The sequence below is a fragment of the Vidua chalybeata genome, chromosome 3 (genome assembly GCF_026979565.1).
Source record: "Vidua chalybeata isolate OUT-0048 chromosome 3, bVidCha1 merged haplotype, whole genome shotgun sequence".
NCBI lineage: Eukaryota > Metazoa > Chordata > Aves > Passeriformes > Viduidae > Vidua > Vidua chalybeata.
The window spans coordinates 74,461,260-74,484,260 of record NC_071532.1 but is presented as its reverse complement, the minus strand read 5'-3'; the positions used below and the strand labels follow the sequence as shown (position 1 = coordinate 74,484,260).

Here is a 23,001-nt window from a genome sequence, read left to right as displayed (position 1 = left end):
AATTACTGTTTAATCATAAGAATAATCACGAGAAACTGTATTCAGGGGCTTGAAAAAGATCACGAGAAACTCATGGTTGAATAAGATCAATGTATACAACAGAACAATATAAGTTTAATAATTGATATGTAAGTTATATAACGATAGAATATAAAATACGTTCAGCTCGAAAGCCATGTTGGAGTCAGATTTGGGTCTGTAGCCCTGATTCCCAGAGCTCTACAATAAAAGCACCTGCATGTAATCATATTCTGTGATTATGTGTGCTCCTGAACACTAACAAGAGAAGAGGCGATTCTCTGGCACAGCCTGTCTCTTATCCCCCAACCACATTTCATGCTATTTTGGTTTTTAAAAGGTTCTGTGAAACCTCAATGTATTGCATAATTGTGTTAATGATAATGCAAAAATTAAAGCATACCAATTCTGAATTCAGAATCAAAGCAGCCTAATACTTAATGGCTTATAAGCTTTGACATTTCATAGGTCTTCTGGGACACTTATGAAATATCCATCTTCTTTTGTGAAACTCAGCTGAATATTTTACTGCTATTCTTTATTAACATTTGGTACTATATGAAGGTTTCCTCAAAGATTTCTGGTAGGCTGCACATATAATAATACTTCCACCCCCATCCTTGTGTTTTATAGCTATAGTATAGACAGGCTGCTTACAAGTTTACACTAAAGGACACAGTCATCATAAAAAGTAATGAGCCAAAATTCAGAATTCTTCCCTACATAGAATCAAGCGCCTGTAGCCTAGTAATTACTCCAGGGCAAGACATTATGTCAAAGCTTCTAAGAGCTCCTTCTCGTAGCAGCTGCTAAATGATTAATATCACGTTGGTAGATTTCACAGGAGAATCTGTTAAATAAAGGAAAGTTCAGTGTATATGCAAAGTTTTAATTCCGCACAATTTGGTTTAGAGTCAATGTACAATATTGCATATTTTATGGTTCCAAGAGGAGTGAAGCATTCATTAAGAAAATACAGATGGTTTTTCCGATAGCTAACAAGATTTCACAGCCATTTCTTTTCTCAATGCTGTGAAACCTGGAGAGAAAATAACAGTAACAATGAACTCACTATGGCTGAACCTCAAGGCTCATTTCTGCCAAAATATCAAAATCCTGAATTCATGTTAGCAGTCAAGTTCCACCAAGTTTAACAGAGCTAAGCTATTTACAGGACTTTGAAATATGTCCTTCTTTTCTCCAGTGGTACTTTTCTCACTTTGAGAAAATCCAGCATTTTTGAGGGTGAGACTGTCAATTTATTTATTGTGAGCCCTGAATAGAGAGCAGTGTGCAGTTGCACTGCTCCAAGAGCACAGCAGTCTGAATCTTCAGACTCAGGGAATGAGTCTATAGTTATAGTTATAGTTATATAGTTATAGTATAATAAAGTAATTAATTAGCCTTCTGAAATCATTGGAGTCAGAGCATCATTCTTCCAGAGCTGGGGATCCCAGCACTGATAAGTGAGGAGGCTGGGGGGGCACAAGGAGTTGGGAATGGACACAGCTGAGACAGCCGACCCCAACTGACCACAGGCATATCCATTACCATATGGTGTCACGCTCAGCTTATAAATCTGGGGGTGAAAGGAAGGGGTAGAGGACATTTGGAATGATGGTGTTTGTCTTTCCAAGTCACTGTCATGCTTGATGGAGCCCTGCTTCCCTGGAGATGGCTGAACACCTGTCTGTCAATGGAAAATGTTGAATTAATTCCTTCTTTTGCTTTGCTTTTGTGCATGGCTTTTGCTTTACCTGTTAAACTGTTTTTATCTCAGCTCATGAGTTTTCTCACTTTTACCCTTCCAATTCTGTCCCTCGTTTCACCAGGGGGGAGTGAGGGTGCAGCTGCACGGGGCTGAGTTGGCAGCTGAGACCAAACCATAACAATACCCTCAAGTAAACCTATGCTGTCTTTCACCCTCTAGGATGCAGCACTGGGCCTACATACAGGCACTCCACAATTAAGTGAAAAATGCTAGCTTAAGGCTACTGTTGCTCAAACACAGTTTGGTCTCACCCTTGCTCTCAAAACTGGGAAGTTAGTCATTCTTTTTCAGTGAAGAACTTGTAATCTGCTTATTTTCAGGATCTACCAGATCTTTTGCAGACAGCCCTGAGCTTGTTCTGCTTGCACTTGGAGCTGGCAGAATGCAAGCAAGGTCTTATCCAGAATTCCCATCGTTTCCTTAGGCAGCTCTTTGCCCTGAGCAAGGCTTACTGTATTACTCCAGGCATGGTGCTTTCAGTTTAAAGCTGGCAAGTTCGTTGTTGACTTACAGTACAGGTGAAACAAGCTTCTGTAAAAGTACAAAAACATCTCTGCACAAGTATGTGTTTATAAATATTTATGGTCTGACACTATTAGCCAGAATGTGAGGCTTCAGGCTCTTACTGATATTTTAAAATCCTACCTGGAGCTCAAGCTTAGGGCTATAGCTGTCGTACAGAGCCTCACACATGCAAATGCAGAACTTGTACTGCAGACAAGTTTTTCCACAAAAACAAAGTCAAAATCATTGTCTGCTTTGTATTTATTCTATCTGAGTACAAGGGCTGCCTCTACATTACCAGACTGATGTCCACATCTGCATTTATCCATATTGCTAACCTAGGGGAACATTCTTGCAGTGGTTTTGCAGGAGGTATCTCAAGAGGCAGAATAATTTTTGAAATATGGCACAGATTTGTTTAGTGTCTGCATGGACCTTGAGGCTTTGGGTTCCATTGACTATGGCCAGTGGATTGGGTCGAGAGATTGTCACATGATCTTGCCAGCTATGTCAGCTTCTGTGTTCTACTGTAGGTTAAAAGGTAAACCCTATATTTTTATCAGGTATTCCTATTTTTGCTATGACATCTCCAGACTGAAAGAGTAAAGGGCTACTGCAGACTCTCTTACAACTGGCTATACATTAGTTATGGTTCTAGTGAAATCTCTATAGAGATTTCTCTATAGAAATGAAAACCTTTCTTGCAAGACTTCTGCTGCAGTATTCATGGAATATTTCATATATAATATTTATTATATATATAACACTAATGGAATAATTTATATGCAGCATATATATAGCATACTTGTGATATGGTTCAAGATTTTAGTGGGATTTTATCATATAACTTTACCTTTAAAGCCTTCTACTCCAAAGCAACTGTATTATACTGGCAGGGAAAAAAATATTACCATAATGTTTAAATCTAAATATTCAGTGAATTCTTCATTGGTTACACTGAATCACATTTCCTGTCTCTCTAACATACACATGCAAGATTACTGTGGTTAAAACTTCCTTGATGAAACATCCAAGATTATTATATGTCTGAGAGTATACGTATTGCTTTTGGACATTTTCTTTTTTTTTAATTTTTTTTTTTTTTTTTTTGTCTTTTTGCAGTTTCTTTTTGAATTATTAGTTTGTACAGCTGTAATGTGAAGATAGCTATACAAGTGGCAACCACAAATCTTCTTAGAACTCCTAAAAATCTCTGAAGCTTTTGTTTCTCTGTCTGGTGTATTTTAACCCAGTGCAACCTGAGTGATTGACGTTTAGTCTGATTACTTATGTGGGATTCAAACTCTAATATTGCTGAAAGCTTTAGACCTCATCATGCTACCATGCACTCTCCCTTACACATTTTTTCCTGATCTAGATGTAAGAAAAACCCTTTCAAAGAATAAAAATCCCATCATTTGTTGCATTGTCAAGCAGTCATGTTGTTAAAACTTTCCTTATCGAGCCATGATGGGAATTGTGCCTCTGTAAAAAGGAAATTGAGACCCAGAATGAAGCCAGAACTGCCAACAGAGATCTGGGGTGTTAAAGGGAACCTGTCATGAATTCCAGCTATGCTGAATGAAATCACCCTCAGCCTCTCTTGCTTATGAGGCACTCCACTTAGCCAGAAAAATACCTAACTGTGTTCAATAGGTATGCCAGGCTTTTTCATCCATTTGTATTTCCACTATAAATACACAAGTCATCTTGTTATTGTAGTAAACATTCTTCTCAAATAGATCCAAAATCTTAAAAAAAAAAAGGAGTTTGATCTTAATAAATCCAGATAAAGGAGAATAACCCCAACTCAGCTTTTGAAAATTACCCAATGAATAATGGCATAGAAGTGGCCTGGAATAAAGCAAGTAAAGTCACAGATTTTTCAAGAGCAGCTTTGTGTTACTGTAATTTTTTACTGATATGAAAAAAACTAAACAGAACAACAAGTAAAAACACCCACAAACAAACAACTAAACCCCAAGCTAAAAAGAGAACAGTAGTAGAGGTTGTATTATATCAACCTTTTAAATTTAGCTCTTACCTGTCTGGCTAGCTCAATGAGTTCATCTAGTATTAGATTTACTAATTTGTTTACTACAATCTGTTACTATTCAACAAATTATGCAAGCACAAATCATTATCAGAAAACCTGAAGTAATTACGATACAGAACGATTGCAAAAATATATTCCTCGTTTTTGTTTTCCAAATTTATAATATAAGAACTCTATTGAAGTGCAAGATACATTGACTATGTTCTGGGAAGGCAATGAGGTTAAAGAATCTGCATACATGTGTCAATAAATAATAAAGAAAACTATTAACCTCTTTTGTATGGGTCATTTTTTTCTGCAGTGATATAATCTGTGCATTTTTATTATGGCAGTTATGCTACTGCCACTGGATTTAAAATCCTATATGCCTCCTATACTTAATTATTTTTAGTAACAGCTAAATAAATATACATGAAGTTAAAACTACCAGTTTGTACAACCATAGCACTAACCATCCAGATTAAATAACTAACAATGTGAGTACGAAAATTTAAGCTTCCAACAAAGGACAAATAATTTATATATCTAATTAATTCTCCCTCAGCTTTACATGTGCATGAATACCACATAAGACACATGCTGTCCTACCTTCACAGTTTTTTTTTCTATACCTACACACATTGTCCAATAGACTGTAAATTGTAAATAGACTGTAGCTTGAAATAATTACGGACAAGAGGCTGTAATAGCAGTCTGTTCATCACTGTGTTATTTTTGTCAAGAGCAAAGAAATTGAAACTGAGCAGTCCTGAAATTGCTCAGAATGACTCATGACAGTGTGAAAGTAAATTATATTCTCCTCATCTCTTGAAATGGGGGTAGTGATATGTACAGTGTCTGGTTTTGTTTATGAAGTGATTTGGAGATGAAAGGTTCAGTTTCACACAGACTCCTTCCATTGTGCCAAAAAAGTGTCTTGCATTTCCTTCCTGTGGAGCCATATGCCCCACAAGGACAAAGGTTTGAGTGTCAAAGTGCTCTCCAGATACAATCCTTAATAGGAGCATTAGGTTAATAACTATCTGAAGCTGCTGTGACAAATTAGAGCACAATCTCCAGTAACAATATTATCCTGAATGTCGCTGTATATATACATATTTCCCTAGTATTACTATTACTTTCCTGTCTGATGTAATTTTGTTGCTGTGTTTTTGTTTAAAGTTTTAAGAAGCATCAGAACAGGGTTTCATAAAATCAGTGTCAGGAACATATCATGAATGTATATGAATTTTGATGTCTTTCAGCTCCAGAAACAGAAGTCTTCAAAACAATTTTAAGTGAAAAACTTCCTGTAATTGTAAGTGAAAGTTGTCTCTTATCCTTTTTGAGGAAAAAACGCCAGAAGGCTATATAGCATTTTCAACCACATATCCTTAATTGCAACATATTACACAGTGGAAGTACTGGCAGCTGTACCACCTTCTCAGAAATTATGTAGTCTGTGTCTTTGTCTCAGCAGATGGTATTTTTATGACCCACAGTTCCTATCCTATGCTCAGAAAGTCTAGAGAAGAAAATAGAAACCAAGCAAAATTGGGAATGTAATTCTCCTTTTGCATTTCAAAAGACAGTAACCAAAGTTTATCAATCTTAATAATAGCCTTAACATTAAGAATTATGGAACTAAATGTTCTGATTTCAGAGATACACAGTAATGTGTTAAATACAGCGTCATGTGGAAATCCTGTCAATTTATGTAGGTGTCCTACCAAGTATTAGTGACTTGGGCAGAAGAACTCAAGGAAACAAGTGCTGTTTGCAAACAAAGTCTCTATAAGATCCTGGAAAAACACACCACTTCCTGCTGTTCACTTTTTATAAGGCTGAGTTCCAGCAAGGGTTTTCAGCATCCCACATCAATTCCATATAGTATGGTCATTTTGACATATTAATAGCAGACCGTATCAGATTGTTTCACCTTCACAAGTATGGATTTGATCAATCAAGAATACCAAAATATATACCTCCCTTCATTTTTATTTTATTTCAATCTACATGCTTAATCAAATTTCATTTTCTGCTCATTTTGCCTGGAGTGGAGTCAATTTTCTTCATAGCAGGTAGCACAGGGTACCACAGGGTGTCATGCTCAGCATAGAAAGCTGAAAGAGGAAAAAGGAAGAAGGGTGTGACCTCCAGAGTGATGGCATTTGTCTTCCCAAGTAACTGTTATAAGTGATGGAGTCTTGCTTTCCTGGGGATGGCTGAACAGCTGCCAGCCCATGGAAAGTGATTAATTAATTCCCTGTTTTAATTCACTTGAACGTGCAGCTTTTGCTTTAGCTGTTAAACTGTCTTTATCTCATCCACAAGTTCTCTTGCTTTTACTCTTCTGACTCTGCCTCCATCCTACCACCAGAGAAGTGAGAGAGCAGCTGTGTGGGACTTGGTTGTTGGCTGCATTAAACCATGACATATTTTGAACTGGTATTTTGAAAATGGGATAGGTGATTCAAAATTCTTCATTTTTTTATATATTCAAAGATATGCAACTGAGCATAGCTGCAATAAACAGCAAAAAAGACTTAAAAGTAGCTCCACATCTTTTAGTTCCTTATCAGTATGTGAATATTCTGGTACATACTGTACACCATTTAATAAATGCCTTTCCCTAGACGTAGAAATACAGATGCATCACCATACATTCAGTTCTGGTCTTTGTACTGCTGTAAATCTACCATAACTCCACATTGGCAATTTCTTTGGATTTCTATCAGTACAACTAGAGGACAAATATGGCCACCCTAACTGAATATTTTATATGGTCCTCTAAAATGTCATTCAAAAAAAAAACAAAAACAAACCAAACAAAACAAAAACAAACCTGTGGACAGCTTCTACCCCTTTATCAGCTTGTGAGAAATAGAACAAAGCAAACAAATAATTTCCCAGCTGTTAGAACACCTAAAGAAACTGTCATTCTGATAAATCCCAGAGTACTTCTTGAGTAAACAAGTGTTTATATTTAAAAGCCACAATGTCATTCTAAAGAATTCTTTCTATCCCACTCATTGCTCATGGTTACAGCTAATTGGAAGCCGTTTTCTCAGTCTATTGATGATTAATGAGCGGCATTTTGGTTTTTTAAACACAGTTTTCTTTCGTCCAATGTAGAAAGGCAGAAGAAATTAGTGGCTTCTTAACTTAGAATTTCAGAGCAGAGAATAATTTACATGGTGAAAAGGCAAAGGAGGACACACTTATTTAGACAAATCCCCCACTGAGAGCTAGGAGAGGCTAGGAGAGTTTGGGACCACAAGTAGTAAGCAAAATCAATTCATTTTGGTCTAACTCAAGTAAAGTTATTGATTTTATTTAAGGATTTGATCTTCCATGCTCATGAGTTGCCAGCATGAAAAATTAATCTCATTTGACAGGAGAGTATTGAATGCAGAGATTGCAAGACTCTGAGTTAAAAACGTAGAGGGTAAAAGACACTCTGTATTTATATGCTCAGAATTTCTTGGTGTTGTGTGGGATGTCTTTCATTCTTCTTTTTTTAAAAATATAAAACCATGAATATCTATACAAAGTTTAGCTTTCTTGCCCAGCACTGTACCTCCTTTCATGCTGTCAGCACAAAGATTATGACCCATCCATGCATTTGAATAGATGTCTTCATAAGCTCCTTAAAGAATGATGAATAACACCATTTACATTTCTATAATGTACAACCAAACTAGAAAAAAATGGTTAAAAGAAAAAGAGACAATAAAGAAAAATATAAGTTAAAAAAGCAAAATGTTAAGTGAACTATATCCTGATGGAGCTTCAGGGGTAATACTGCTTCTAGCTGGATCTGGAAAAAGACAGTCCACACTAGCCTTTGATTTTGAAGTTACTGAAAGTAGCAGATTTCAGGTCAAGACCAGGAATTTCAGCTCCCAAAGATCAATAGAGTTTGGGAGTAGCCAATCATATCATACAGATCCTGGTGTGGATTTTCTGTACATCTTATACTTCCAAGAGCTACATCCAGTAGCTCTGGATGATGTAAATTTTGAAGGGAGGTCAGCAATGACCTTGCCTTGAAGGAATAATCAATCAGAGATAAATCTTTGCATTTTTGCTTCAGGATTGTGGAAAGGCACCCTCCTCATTCTCCTTGCATTTTGTGAATTCATTAAAATTTCACCTGTACAGAGCAATATACAAATGCTCATAAATGACAAGCACTGATGGAACCTGCCACTTGAACTAGGTATGAAAACAGTGAGTGGGAGGAAGCCTTATAAGGTCTCAAAGATAATATAGTTGCAGACTTCTCCACTTTAATTCATTACTTTTTATTTGATCCAAGTCAATTATTTGCTTTGTGCTGCTACTGTACTAACTTCCAAGGTTTTTTTTTGAGGGCAGGCAAAGTCCTTTTGTCTTATCACCTGAAGCGTAGATAAAAGATCATTTATTATCAACTTGAAAATATGCATGATAGCTGATGGTCTGACAAATAACCATAAGGCAGATATTCTTATAATAAACACATTCCCACAGCAACTAGATTACAGACACCAGAAAACAACAGAGCCTAGTTTTCCCTCTCAATCCCCAAAGCAGCCTCTGCTTTCCAATGCTAGGGCAGGGTAACAGGCCACTGCCCAGGACCTCACATACAAAGCAACTGTACTGTTCTCATGTGAAGCAAAAATATCTCTCACTTCATGCAAGGAGAGCAGACCCAAGACCCAAAGCAGGCAGATGTCCCAGGCAGGACACTGCTGAGAGTGAGCTGGATATGGCTCACTGCTCACCATAACTTCTCCAGAGTCCTGAAAAAAATCAGCTTTCTTTGCTGCTGCCATCCAGGAGAGGCTGAGAGGTAAAGGCCACTGCTCCAACCTCCATCAGATCTTCAAACCCTGTGCTCTATCATTGCCATCCCTCTTGTCTCAATTGAAACAGCAAGCTGGTTTCCCCAGTATTTCTTCCTTGACTCCTCACCCACCTCTGTCCCCTTTCTTCTGTTTCTCGTGCTGCTCTGATAGGAGTAACCTGGGGTCAGTCAAACCCTGAATTGTCTTTTTAGAGCAGCATATTAAATTTTGCCAAAAATGCTGAAAATCACTGCACTACCACTGAAAAAAACAAGCTCAGAGCCATGACTTCTGTGCAACACAGCACTGAATCCTCCCCTGACCTTAAAGTATGTTTTAAACCTCCTGTCTTCAAGCAGATTAGCTGAGTTTGAGCATACACTTAATTGCTGTCTTGAGCTAGGCTAGATTAAACCTCTAGGTCTGTCAAAACAGAAATATTTTAAAGAGCACATGAAAAAATAATCCAAAAGAGGGACACTGTGAAATTCCATCAGCCAGAATTATTTTTTTTCCTTCTGCATGTAGAAAGTGAACTGGGTCATTCAGTATTCAGTGACTTTTTTCTTACATGCTTTACCACACACAGCAATTACTTCTCTAGATTTAGATCACAGTCACAGGAGGTTTAGTAATTTAATATTTTAAAATGAAGTGGCACTTCAAATTAAAGGGGCACAAATACTGTTTGAACATGGCAAATGCTGATCGTATAATTACATGGCAATTAATTTTCATGTGGTATCTGTGTGATTATGAGATAAATATATGGCTTTTCTGTCTTCCAAACAGCACAGCAGTTTACCAGTTAATTACTTTTATATCTGCTTAGTGTAATTACACTGTAATCCATGAAAGTCTGTACATATTCTGTCATTACTTCTTGTTTACTAATAGTAGCACACAACTGCCTTAGGTCAGATCTCATCCTTTCCTCAGTATCCTGACACCTTGGCACAGGTGTAGTTCTGCAGAGGAAAAGGAATGCAGGAATTCAGGAGGATTTCTTGGGTGCTCCACACCATATATACAATGTGCAATGTGCTCTGGTTCTGCTAGGATTTCTTGCTCTGAAATGTAATGAGATTTCCAAGACCATTGCTAGAATTTTAATTTTCGTATTTTGGGTGTAGGACGAAGAGAGGGGCTGAATAGCTTTGCATCCATCAACTACATTTTTTTTTCCTGAGTTGCTTTATTTAAATACAACAATACTTAACATTCTCTGTGCTTCTTCCAAACTTCACATATCACCAGTTCATGAAAGTATCTCAGTGTCTCAGACAAAGAAGTAGTTCAGTTGAAGAAAAATACTCTAAATCTCATCAAGCAACTTCTCCATGTCCAAGAGAAAGATCCTCCCACCTGCAGCTGGAAAAGAAGTGAGGGAAGGGTAAGAATGTGTAGTTGTTCTCTGTTCTCACTGGCATTCAAATTTAGCAGGCTGCTGTTCCAGTATGGGAGATTACAATGATGAGCATTATCCTACATGTGATATGAATGGAGAAAAGACAAAATAAAACTATAGTAGCTCTATATAATTTGTGCCTTGTGGTTTGAATATCTGCTATGGGCTCAGTCTGTGTGTATTGTTCTTATTGTGCAAATGCAACTTTTTGTCAGGGGGAGAGAAACTGTTGCAAAGCATTTGCATTACGTTTGCATTTACATTTATTTACTGCATCCCTTAATTCACACTCATGCTTAGATATGTAACTTAAGCTCCCCTCAGTGACTGTCATCTTATCTAGGGCATTGTGCATTACCATGTGTTGGTAATGTTGTTTAAACATCATATGGAAAACAAAAAGTGATGAAAGACAGCAGAACTAACAATTGGAATATTTAATCTATTATTAAATCAAAGGGGTAGTGTTTAGGAACTTCCAGATTAAAATTTTGAGGACTAGAAGATTCCCTGCATCATGAAACCAAATGCCAAAAGAGCTGACTTTCAGTAAGCTATGTGAGAGAAATTATTTTTTCTAGAGTCATGATTCATAAATCATCTTCAAGGCAAATCATTGTGACTTCTCTGTGGTAGCATTTTCAACATCATAAAGTATATATTGTTTTAAAACAAATGGCAGCTTGCAACGTCTTTGTTAACGTCACAATAATTCTAGATTTTTACTCAAATAATGAATTTTCAATGTATCCAAACTTACAGCATCAGACTTCAGACAATCCTTGTTATTATGTTTCACTTGCTAAAGTCAACAGTGTTTTGAAAAGCCTTTTAAAATGTTAATTTGTGCACTGGAAGTAAGACATGATTCACCATCTGTCACAGAGGTTCACTGGTTATATTTGGATCCATTAATAAACTCATAGGTTGCAGATGAGTAAAGGTGAGCCACCCCCCCAGTGGAAGCAGCTGGCCCAAATCTTTGCCTTGTTTCACGGCCAAACTGTTAAAGTTCATTCTGACTCAGAGAAATTGCATAGTATGGAAAAGATAAGTTAGTCACTCTGTCTGCATAACAACCCAGCCAGATGGATCCCTGTTGGATTGCAGGTCTGGCCATGCCAAGCAAGCAGGATGACACCTTACCTTCCTCTGCCTCTGGAGTTCAACAAGAGCTTCAGGAGACTCAGAGAATTTAAAACCCTCTGAGGGCCTTTGTGAACAACTCTTCACTTTTTAAGTTTGCAGTATGAGCTAAAGGGTTCAAAGGTGGCAGCATTTCTGACCTTTAGCAAGGAATTGACATCACTTGTCAATTCATCTCCCTGACTTTCCCTGATTGCATCATTGTTAAACATTTCTGCTTCCCTCTGTGTTTCTAATTGGTTCGTCTGTTGGAGATATTTACAACAAAGGGAACTGCTTTTCAGCCTAGCATTGTCTGAGCAGCAGAAGAGATCTCAGAGATTGCATTATTCTTACTCAAGCATCACTTTTCTGGGTACGTTTCAATGGGATTTCTGAAGCTTGAAGACAGGTAATCTGGAGATGAAAGAAACTAGAGAATCTGCTCACTTATCCTTTCTCCTTCAGGTCTACTTTAGCATTTTTGTTTAAATCAGGAATGCATTCTTTTAAACAAATCACCAGATTGTAGCCATTTACCATATTTTGGTTCACAATGCAAAGCAGACACGAAATACAGGAACAGGATTTGTTTCACTCTATGTCCAAAACAGGGACTTCTAAGTTTAAAAGCACAAGCTGACATCAATCTGAGAAGGACTCAATACACTTAACAGACCACAAAAGCACACACACACATACACACAAAAGTATTTCGATGTATTTTAAATTATTCTTTTTTTTTCCTCGTGGGAAACAACATTTCAAAAATTGTTTGAAGCAGGAATAGATCCTCAGCTTCCATTAGTCCATTATTGCAGAGGAATTGTGCTCCAAAGTGAAGGAAACTGAAAGCTGAAGTCCATCAGGTAAGTAAACTGAAAAGAACTGGCAAATTTCCAGATGATAGCTATGTGTCATGAGATCTATCCCATAGTTTCATTACAACTTCAGAGAAGGCATGATACAGTGTCTCAGTAGTGTTACTGATTCCATATGAAGAATAATGTCTGTTAACCTTGTATTTAAGATATTAAGTATATCTTTTTAATTTATATTAGACTATTACATTATGAAGCTTTAAAAATTGACTTTTATCTCCCTGGAGTTACAGATACTCATCTGTTTAAGTATCTGGAGACTTGTTTTTAAGAAAACTTAAGAGAATCTAGATGAAGGCAACTTGAGGTGAATATCTTATGGATAAAGATTCAGTTTCCTGTGATCATAAATGACAAATCAAATTTGGTTTTTCAATGCTAATTTCACATGGTTGGGCATATCATAACAAATAAGGATCTGTACTTCCATACCATGCCTGACACTGTAGTGAGAATATCACTAGGATATCTCATTAAATATATACCTGAAAACTGTATTGAATTTAGTGTTACTACTAATGAAAAATTCAAAAACAAGACAAACTGAAAATTCACAAAACATCAAACACTTTAGCTTAAAAGAGAATGAGCCAACATATTCTTTGTTGCTCTTCATCATCATTTTGCTTTGTCAGTCTTTAATGACAATCTGTCACTGACAATATCTGGCATACAAACACCTACCACACACTTATATGTAAGACTGACTGTGCATGTGCATATATTGACTGAGTGGGAAAGAATGTCTTACACCAAAAGCCAAATACACTCAGATATATAGGTAATCTGAAGTGATTTGACAACATTGTAAATTAAGTGTCATTTTCCTTCACAGGAAACAAAGAGTGGGAGAGATCCAGCCTCAGAAGTCTCTCTCACTACATTTTGTCTTCCTGTGAAATTCTACCAAAAAATGGAGGAAATCATTTCAGCCACTTTCTCATTTGACTTTTACTCACAGAATGCTTTGCAACTAGGAGTAGCCCATCCTCAGAATTCTCCTCTTTATGAACTCCTTCCTCTCACAGCTCTCATGATAATTATCACATTGCCATTAGGATTATTCCAGTCTTAATGATCAGTGTCTAAGAGTGGGCTTTTCCTTTGCATCAAGGTTCATCCATCTCTCAGCTTCATTTTCGGAGGAAGAGGTTTCTGTGATCTCATCTCCTTGTGTTCATCTGTGTACCTAACCTAAAAAAAATCTCAACTCAGAGGCCACTTTCTACCAAACTTAACAAAGAGGTAAAAGTTCAAAGACATTCACTTCTGACATGCTTGAGGGTTGGGATGAGGACACAGTAAGTAGCGGAGACATTTCCCATTTCCACTGAAATGCAATTCATCCCATTTTAGTTGTTGAAACAAAGAAAAACATTCATAGGAAATTGTGACTCTATCCTTACAAGGGAAACTTCTGTCAACAGCAAAATATAATTAATTTCCCTTACTGTGAAGCAGGGATTGTGACGATTTAGTTCTGAGTGCATAAGAAAAGAGACAAGAGATTATAGCCTTTCTTTTCATGGTAATAAAAGCTTTGTTTATCTTGGCCTGCTTCTGCAATGCGAATCTCAGTGCATGAATTCTGCAAAAACCAAGGACCCTACAGTAAAATTCAAGTTCATCTTGATCTAGAGAAAGTGAGATTTTATTTTACAAAGATACAGAAGTTAAAATATAAAAAAGTAGCTGGAAGATATACATGCAAGTTCACTGCTTACTTCTTTTAAGACTTAACATTTCCTCTTTGTACTAATCAAACAATGCAAAAAAAAAAAAACTCAATATCTGTGAGTAATTTATCTTAGAGATTAGAAAAAAAAATGTATATTGCATTGCATTACAGTTCATTTTTATATATAAGCAACCATGGCTTACTATGAAGTATACAGGTGCTGTGAGAGAACTAGGGATGGGAAAAGACTCAACAGAAAGGCAGGGAGAGGTCAGAGGCAGCTGAAGGAAAATAATACTTGGTTCATTCCTCATACCCACATGAAATGACAGTTTATAAGAAGGACTGTGACTGGCTTTACATCATGTGTCAGCTTTCCTGCCTGTTCAGTCTTTATTGCTGTCAAATTTTACTGTTCAGACTGACATACAACTGAACACGACTTTAAAGGGTTAGGGCATTGTATTCAAGTGCAGTTCTAGCTGATTTAAATCAGGAAGTTGCAGCACCCCTGATTCCCCAACCTGTTGTCTCCCTAACCCTTACAACTTCCCAACCAGTAGCACCAGAGGCAAACATGGGAACTACATGACTGCAGTCAGAAGATGGGACCCTGACATCCCTACTGTGGCCAGTTTAAATTCTGGTGGAAACACTTCTTGTGAGCATGTTCAAATATAGCTAAATGCAACAGAGGAGAAGAATGCCCAACATCCAAGGGCAATATTAGATACCCAAGCAATTATGTTTAATTATGTTAAATATGCTTAATTAAGCACTATTCATGTCCACTGATCATGGTCATAGAATAATTGCTTTCTATCACTTATTTTTTTTCAGGTGTGTCTCATTCTTTTTCTGTACAACCAAGACCTTTCTCTAAGAAACCCCTGCAATAACTAATAGCTCCTTTGTGCTCTGTCTTCATAGTTACCTGGTCTGGATGAAGAAGTTGTATGCTTTGATTGCCAGCCTCACCCAGACGTGATGTAAAAGACATTTTCCTTACATTTACATAGAACCACCTTGTTTCACGTTGTGCCCCAGTGCCTCTGAGCACCACTGAGAAGAGTCTGGCTTTGACTTCTAACACTGTCCCATCAGGTGTTTACACACATTGCCCAGATACATCCCTGTGGCAAGCACATTTCTCTCTCTCTCAGGATTTTTTATTGAGGTGCACAGAGAGAAATGAAAGAGAAAACAATTTCTATTTCTGCTCCTTGTTTTTCTCTTGTGGAATGTGTTTGGAGAATTGTTTACCCAGAGTGAGCTCTTAGATCATGGTGGATTGTTTAGGCCTGATGGCCAATCGGATCCACCTGTGTCTGGACTCTGGAGAACAGGGTCACGAGTTGTGAGTTAGTTAGATATGATAGTTAGAGAAAGTAGCATGTAGTATTTAGTATCCTCTTTTATATAGCATATTAATGTCTTATAATAAAGAAATCATTCAGCCTTCTGAAATGGAGTTAGACATCATCATTCTTCCCATTGGGTTCGCCAACATCTACAACACATCCCTTCCTCAGGGCTGACCAACCCCCACTGGAAAGATCTGGCAATCTCACTCATCTTTGTTGCCTCTTTCTGGACTCTCTCCTGCCTGTCTCTTGCACTGTGGAGGCACACATGGACACAGCACTCCAGAGCTAAGCAGAGGGGAAGGATTGCCTCCCTCCTCCTTCTGGCAGTGCAGAGGCTGTTGGCCCTCCTTGGTACAAGGACACATTCCTGTCTCATGTTCGAGCTGTTATGCAGGATCCTTATCTCTTTCCCGGAGAGCTGATCTCCATCTGGTCAGCTGCCAGCCTACACTGGGGCATGGAGCTATTCCTCCCCAGGTGCAGGACTTTACATATCCCATCAAAGGATTAGAATGTAAAAGAATTTAGCACACAGAATCATTTATAAGGCTGCTTTATGTACCTCAGAATGTTATGTACTTGAGAGGGCAGATGCTGTCTGACCATGTGCAGGTAATTTTCTTACTGTTAAATACATCTCTTATGTTAGGGCTTCTTCTCATCTCCTGCAGAAAACACAGAAATCAGTAGAAATGGCTCAGATATTTCCTGTCCAGTCTGAGCTGATTGCTTTCTTAATGTAAACCCAAAGCAGAAAAAAAAAAAAAAAAAGTGGTACTCTGTGACAAAATCCCAGTTTAGTTACTCAGGTTAAAATGTATGGATAGGTGCAAATTTAATAAAAAAAAAAATAGATTCTTTTTTAATTTTCAAGATTTCCACTTGAACAGGCCTAAAATAACAGATTATGAAACAATTTTACTCTTGCATTTTCCCGGAGTAAAAGGTGGTAGCAGAACCAGAGATCTGATTTGCTAAGACGATCTCAGCCCCAGCTAAAACGAGCTTCTTACTAGATGGAGTCCCAAATGCTTTATGTAAAATACCACAGAGGGAAGCCTAACTCAACTTGCTTTCCATATGGGAAGACACAGACATGAGACTGACAGAACATGATACACAGGGATTCATGTGGTGGTTGGTTTGTTGTTTTGTTTTTTTTTTTTTCAAAATAAGAATATGGTCTCCAACTGTTTTTTTTATTTTCAGGGGAGCTTCAATTTCAACTCTGTTTCCATCTGTGGTTCTTCATTCAGGGGAGATATACCCACAGCCATAGAAATGTGTAGTGTGAAATAATAGATAGGACAATTTAGATGGGAAAAAAATACCTTGATGTTTTTACAATGTGCCTTGGAAGCTCAACTCTCAGTGCCTGAGACAGCAGCTGCTGAGCAAGTGTCATCCTCTCAAGAACTTGTTGTGAAAAGTTTCATGTTTTATGAGCCTTTTAAAATGATAGGCATGGAAAATTTTGTTTGTAACCACAGGGACCTCTTGCAGAGTGGTGCTTTTGCCATGCAGACCCCCAGCTCCTTCCCTAGTTCCTTCCCCCAGTAATACCCAGCCACTGACCAGGACACACAGTGCTTCCTGCCTCACTCCTTGGCCTTGGAAGGCTGCAAAAACAACTAGGAAAACCATACAGAAAATTCCTAAGTGCTGTCCCAGAAGCCTGAATAAAACATTTCCATGTCTTTCCATGTCAAGACAAACCTGAAGCCAGAAAGGGGAGGTATGAACTTGTAGTTTCCCATGAGTCTATGACCCAACATGTTCTGAAAATGTGAATTCTGGTAAAGGATTTTCCTGCAGTTCATTCCTACATATTTGTCCCATGTAGATCCTTCGGTGTCTTTAATAAAATTCGTCTGTGGCTTCTCCCTTTCCTTTAGTGGAGAACTACTCTGTTCACTTTCTTCGTATCTTTCTATTTCACAACTATAGGGTATATGTTTCACATCTTTATCTGTCTGTCAAATTTAGTTAAAATTGGCCACAGAGATTATGTGGTTTTTTGCGGGGGCAGCCAAGAGCAGCTGACAACTAAGCATTTTCTGTGTGGAATCTGGATAGAAATATCTAAAAACATATAATACTCTCAGGAACCATGAAGCTTCATATATGCTAGATGATGGAATTACCTGATTTCTACCTTTTTACAATAAAATTAGAGGAAAATACAAATGCTCCGATTTCCCCATGAAAAAACAACTTATTTTATTTAATACTTGAAATTTCTGAGTGAAGCCTCAACAGCAGGTTCATTTTAAAGGAAGGGTTTTTTTTCCTTTCTTATACCAAACCATTGAAAGCTATCATTGTTAGAAATCTTTGTCCTTTTAGCTTAAGTGCTGACCCAGAAGTCAAAACTGCAAATTGCAGTCCACCTACAAAAGCAGAACTGTAGCCTGTGCAAGTGTTAAGCTTTTTAATTTCTAGAATGTCACACTCCAGCTGAAGTCACTATTCATTAAACAGGAGCTGTTAATGTTACTTGTTGACAGCATGAGTTATCACTTTTTGACAGTCATTATCTTGCAGCAAAGCTCTTTAGACTTTTTTGGACCCTTTCTCTGTGATTATGTTGTATTATTTTTTTTTTTTTTTCTGTAAGCAGTAGCTCATTTATCATTTGAATTGGGAATTCCCACAGAAGCTTAGTTTCCCAATGAGTTATTAGTTAGAAAGTAAGAGGGATGTAGTAGTTTTGGATGAAATTTGGACCATCTTATCTTTGAAATAGGGTAAAAAACCTATATTCTCCACCTAGACTGGTAGTTCCCCTTAATAATGTTTCAAATATGGTTGTGTTACTTTCACTGACCAAAGACTTTTTTTTGTAAAAGTAAGAAGGAAAGGAAGGAAATCATGACTCCTAATGTCTGCAAAATTCATCCTTTAAGTAGTAGGAGGAAGGCAAAGTTAAAAAAAAAATTGTGGGATGATGGAGAAGGCAGGAATAAGATGATCTAAGGTAGTCTGTGACTCAGGTTGCCTTTTCAGTAGGGTTTTGTAGCCTGTGAAGTATCACATTATACTGCAAAAATAATAGAAGCAAAAGTTTGAATTTCCAATCCTTTAGCAAAGCAATTTTTTCTTCCAAATTAATGTCAAAATATTGAGGATTTTTTCTCATCAAAAAGTTCATAAAATCCCTGATTCACAAATAGCTAAATATTGTGTTATGAGTCAGTTTGACATTAAATTGGATTATCTGTCGTCCCACATGGTCTCACAGGAGCTGTACCATCTCCAGTTCATAATCTACTTCATAAGCAGTGCTCAGTGTCAGGACTTCATCTTGCACAGCGCACTGACACTCGTGATTCTTCATATGTTTCAATCAAAGGCTACCAGAAGGCACCATGGGAGTTATAATCCATCTGGGCAACATAGATTACAGAATGCCTGGAGGCAGGACTCTAACCACCTAATGGACAGATGTTATGAAATTTCACTGACACGAGGAGACCCAGTTAATTCCAAATTTGACAAAAATAAGTGATTAGGCATTCCTAATGAATTATTTTTTTTAATATCAACATAATAACAGAAAATGTATTTTGTGTAGCAGTCGGCCTCATCTAGCTGAAACAAATAAACCAAAATTTTCTTGTCTACCTCCTGGTATGGTGCAAGTTGATGATTTTAGACTAATGCAGGAGAATGTGAGATAGTTCTAAAGAATGACAGAACTTTTTCCCTTTGATTCTTTGGCTGTGTAGAGACTTTAAACAAGGCACTGCCTCAGAAAGGCAAGACAGGCATTAATAGCTGGACTATTTTAAAAAGTCAGATGGCAGGATAGCAGGCTATGTCACTGAAGCATTCTGATGTTTGATAACTCTGTAACTGGAGTCATCTATTTCAGGCTAGATTACAAATTGATTGAAAGCAGCTAATTCATCTGAGCAACCTAATTATGTAAGCTACACATAATCACATCAGCAAAGGACTATTACATATCAAAGCATAATAAAATTGAGGGCATGTTGAGAACCAAGGGTCACTGAGGTGTTGCTTTATGCTTTATCACCACTTAACAACAAAGGCAAAGAAAGATAATCTTCTAATCAGTCCAATATGAAAATTCAAGATGAGAGGTCTTTTTATGCTCTTTGATACTTTTCCTATGCAGTTGCTCTTTGAACCAGATTTTTTGACCACATTTCTTTCCCAAAAATGAATATAATTCACAGGGTCTTTTTCCTGCTTGTTGTGGTGTTTTGTTTGCTTGGGGTTTTTTTCCTGTTGTTTTTGAAAATGTGGACGAGACCATGAAAGACTCATGTCTCTTTCCTTACACAGCATTCTGTTCTAAGCAATTTCAGCCTTTATTGCATCACATTTCCTATTTGATCTAATAAAGTAGCTCATCATTTCTTAATCATGCCTCTTGCCTTTGTTGTTATGAAAAGGTTGGAGTGAGATGCAGGTAAGAGAGAATTAAATTATAAGAGTATATTTAATGTCCCTTGGCGTGGCTAGAATTAAAATAGGCCTTGTCAAACAAATAAGATTTCATTTTTGTCGAAATTACAGGTTTGATTGATGAAGATAGCTACACAAGTATAATTGAATAGCTAAGCATTGACACCTGAAATACCAATTTAAAAATTAGCTGTATTTATGAGCAATGAATTAATCATCCAACTTATAAACCTTCAAAAGTCAGTGGAGAACATTGCTTAGCACTTCTTCTAAAACAGACTAGGAAAGGCTTTCCTGTCCATGACAAACACAATGCAATGCAAAATGCATTAGCATTTTGTGGTAAAAAATGCTACAAAATTAGAACATTTTGTAACAGAGTATATTGTCCTTCTCCATCAGCAAATATTTAAGTCTATACATAAAACAAGAAACAGGTATTGAGACCATTTTAAGAATGACGACAGTAAGGTAAGAGATTACATTTGGGATATGGGTAATTTGGGTGGAAATCCAATTTTTAGCCTGAATAAAAGAGAGAAATCTGCACTTAGACTCTCCCAATTCCTAAGACATGGATTTATCAATACCCTGGAATGTAATTCCATCATCTTCATTTTTCATTACACATTTCTGAATCTAAGAAACCTCTCTGTAATACTTATCAAAATCAGCTTTTAATTCCAACATCTTGGCATAATCCAGTGAGAAAGATCTTTAAAAACACTGGCCTATGACTGTTTTCTATGGAAATTTGGTAGGGCATGACAATACAGCTGACACTAATCAGCATCTTCTTCAGTGATATGGAAATAACATAAACCCACTGCTGATAAAATTGTATCAACTGATGCAAAGATGAGTGGAAGGCTAAATAATGGTGATAGTTGGTAAACTGCTCAGTAAACTGAGTCCATTCAGGCAGGATACATTACACTAAAATATGTATGAAGTGCAATATATGTAGTACAGAAAGACGGACTATTCTGTGGCTACAGAAGCTGTGAACAGGGCTTAGGATTCCCACTGAATTAACTACTTCAGCTGAGGATGGATGCAGGCCCTGCTCAGAATGTAGATGACTCTTTCAGGTTGTATGTGTGTTTCTGAATAATGATATTTACTAAACATCTCTCAAACTGAACAGAAAAATTGAGTTATTCAAATTGGAAAAAAGTCTTACATTTGTAATTATATAAACAGAGGGGTAAAAGTGAATTCCTCTTCCCTCACTTCAAGTGAGCATTTAATAGCTCCAAGAGAAATAATGTTTCAGCCCAACAATTTTCTGTGTTTTCTTAGTAACATTTGCTTCTGTGTTCTTGTTGCCAGATGAAGAACTGTCTGGATACCTGCTGGGTTAACACAATGCTTATTCTTCAAAAACCACTGGCCTATGGAGCCACACAATGCTTATTCTGTGGGATCATGTTAAACATTAACCAAGAAGAAGAATGGAAAGTAACCAGCTCAGTTATGCCAAATTTTCACCAGTTCACCAAGCAGCCAAGTATGACTTTGGGGTCACCAACCACCAGGGACCACAAAAGAGACCCCCAGGACAGAAGAATGCATGCACAAAGGGGAGGGAATAAATGTTGAAAATTTTGGGGAAATGATCATCAAATGTATGTTTATTCCAGGAAAATCAATGAATACATATGTAAAATGCAGTATAAAAAAAAAAAAAAAGCTTTTCCTGTACTCAGTATGCATGCTATTTTGGAGAACGTATCCCTTCGTGCATCCAGATAAATAAAGACTGCCTGCTTCTTAATGTTATGTTGGTGTTAAGGAGTTTTATTTTTACTGATTTTTGGTAACAATCTCATCTTTGATGAGATTGCACAGGAACAAGTTATTAGCCTGCAACACTTCCAACGAAATGAAATGTAGCCTCTGCACTATGAAAGCCTGGGTTCCCATGAGCTTTTAAGCTACATCATAGACTTCTGGGGTGTAAAAAAAAAAAAAAAAAGAAAAAGAAAAAAAACCTGCTAACTCCAGCTAGAAATTCAAGGCCCTTCCCATCTGGATTGGCTGGTGGCTCCAAAGTATGTGCTCCTAGAGGTGACTTTGCTTCAGGTTTTACACAGGCAAGTTACTTTGCTACACTTTCCAGCTGTTTTCATGAAACTAGAGAACTAGCCTGCAGTTTAGGCAAACAAATTGAAGCCTGTCATTTGAACCTCAGTTTTAGATAACTAGTGATTCTGTTACCATGCCCTAGCGCAATAACCACTGAATGGAAAGCAGTAGGTGTTTCTGAAGGCCTTCAGAAGTCATTGTCTACCTTAATTCTGTGCCTAAACTACAATCATCAAGATCTCTCTTCAGAGAGCTCTCCAAAGCACCCACTTCTCTGCCTTAACTGTGCAGGGAATTTAGCCAGATGCTTTAAAACACTTCTTTGCTAGGAGTGGAAGGATAAACACATTATGAGTTCTCAGTTAAATGGTAATCAGCAGCAGCAGCTGTATGAAAAATTACAATAGAAGAGCAGAATCCTGAAGTCTGTATTAGCACTGAAACATGAATGTATCATATGATCCCAAGTATTTCTTTCCACAGAAAGCATAAAATGTTTTATTATTAATTACTCTTTTATTTTTATCTCTAAAAAACAATCTTCAGCATATTTTCAGTTAGCTGGCATCCAAATATTTAGAACAAATTTCTATGTTAAGGAAAATATGTGAGAAGATTTTCACAAAATTTAGTATCTTTTTTTTTTACATGAGATTATTATCAATTTCTTTATTTGTCTAGAGAGCAGGGCTTAATAAATATCAGCACTACTTCATCACATTTTTTAAGCTAATACTACCACTTATCACTATTGCTGAGAGGCTGTTGCAGCTTGATGAACTGTCCAGCAAGAATCTAACTGATCATTGAACTGGTCTTAAGTCAGAAGAATTGCTGACAGCAAAGCCTGTGCACTG

The 23,001-nt window shown here is 37.2% G+C and overlaps 2 long non-coding RNA genes across 2 annotated transcripts in view; both read left to right on the top strand.

Annotated features, from left to right (window-relative positions):
* Window positions 1-5,647, top strand: part of LOC128786334 (uncharacterized) — a 125,575-nt gene extending 119,928 nt beyond the window's left edge. The window contains exon 3 of the long non-coding RNA XR_008430247.1: window positions 5,594-5,647. This is a non-coding gene — a long non-coding RNA (uncharacterized LOC128786334). The remainder of the gene's footprint in view (window positions 1-5,593) is intronic.
* A 4,821-nt stretch (window positions 5,648-10,468) lies between these two features.
* Window positions 10,469-21,807, top strand: LOC128786333 (uncharacterized). The gene is made up of 4 exons (XR_008430246.1): window positions 10,469-10,556; window positions 12,481-12,565; window positions 13,692-13,822; window positions 21,389-21,807. It is a non-coding gene; the product is annotated as an uncharacterized LOC128786333 (long non-coding RNA).
* The last annotated feature ends 1,194 nt before the right edge of the window (window positions 21,808-23,001 follow it).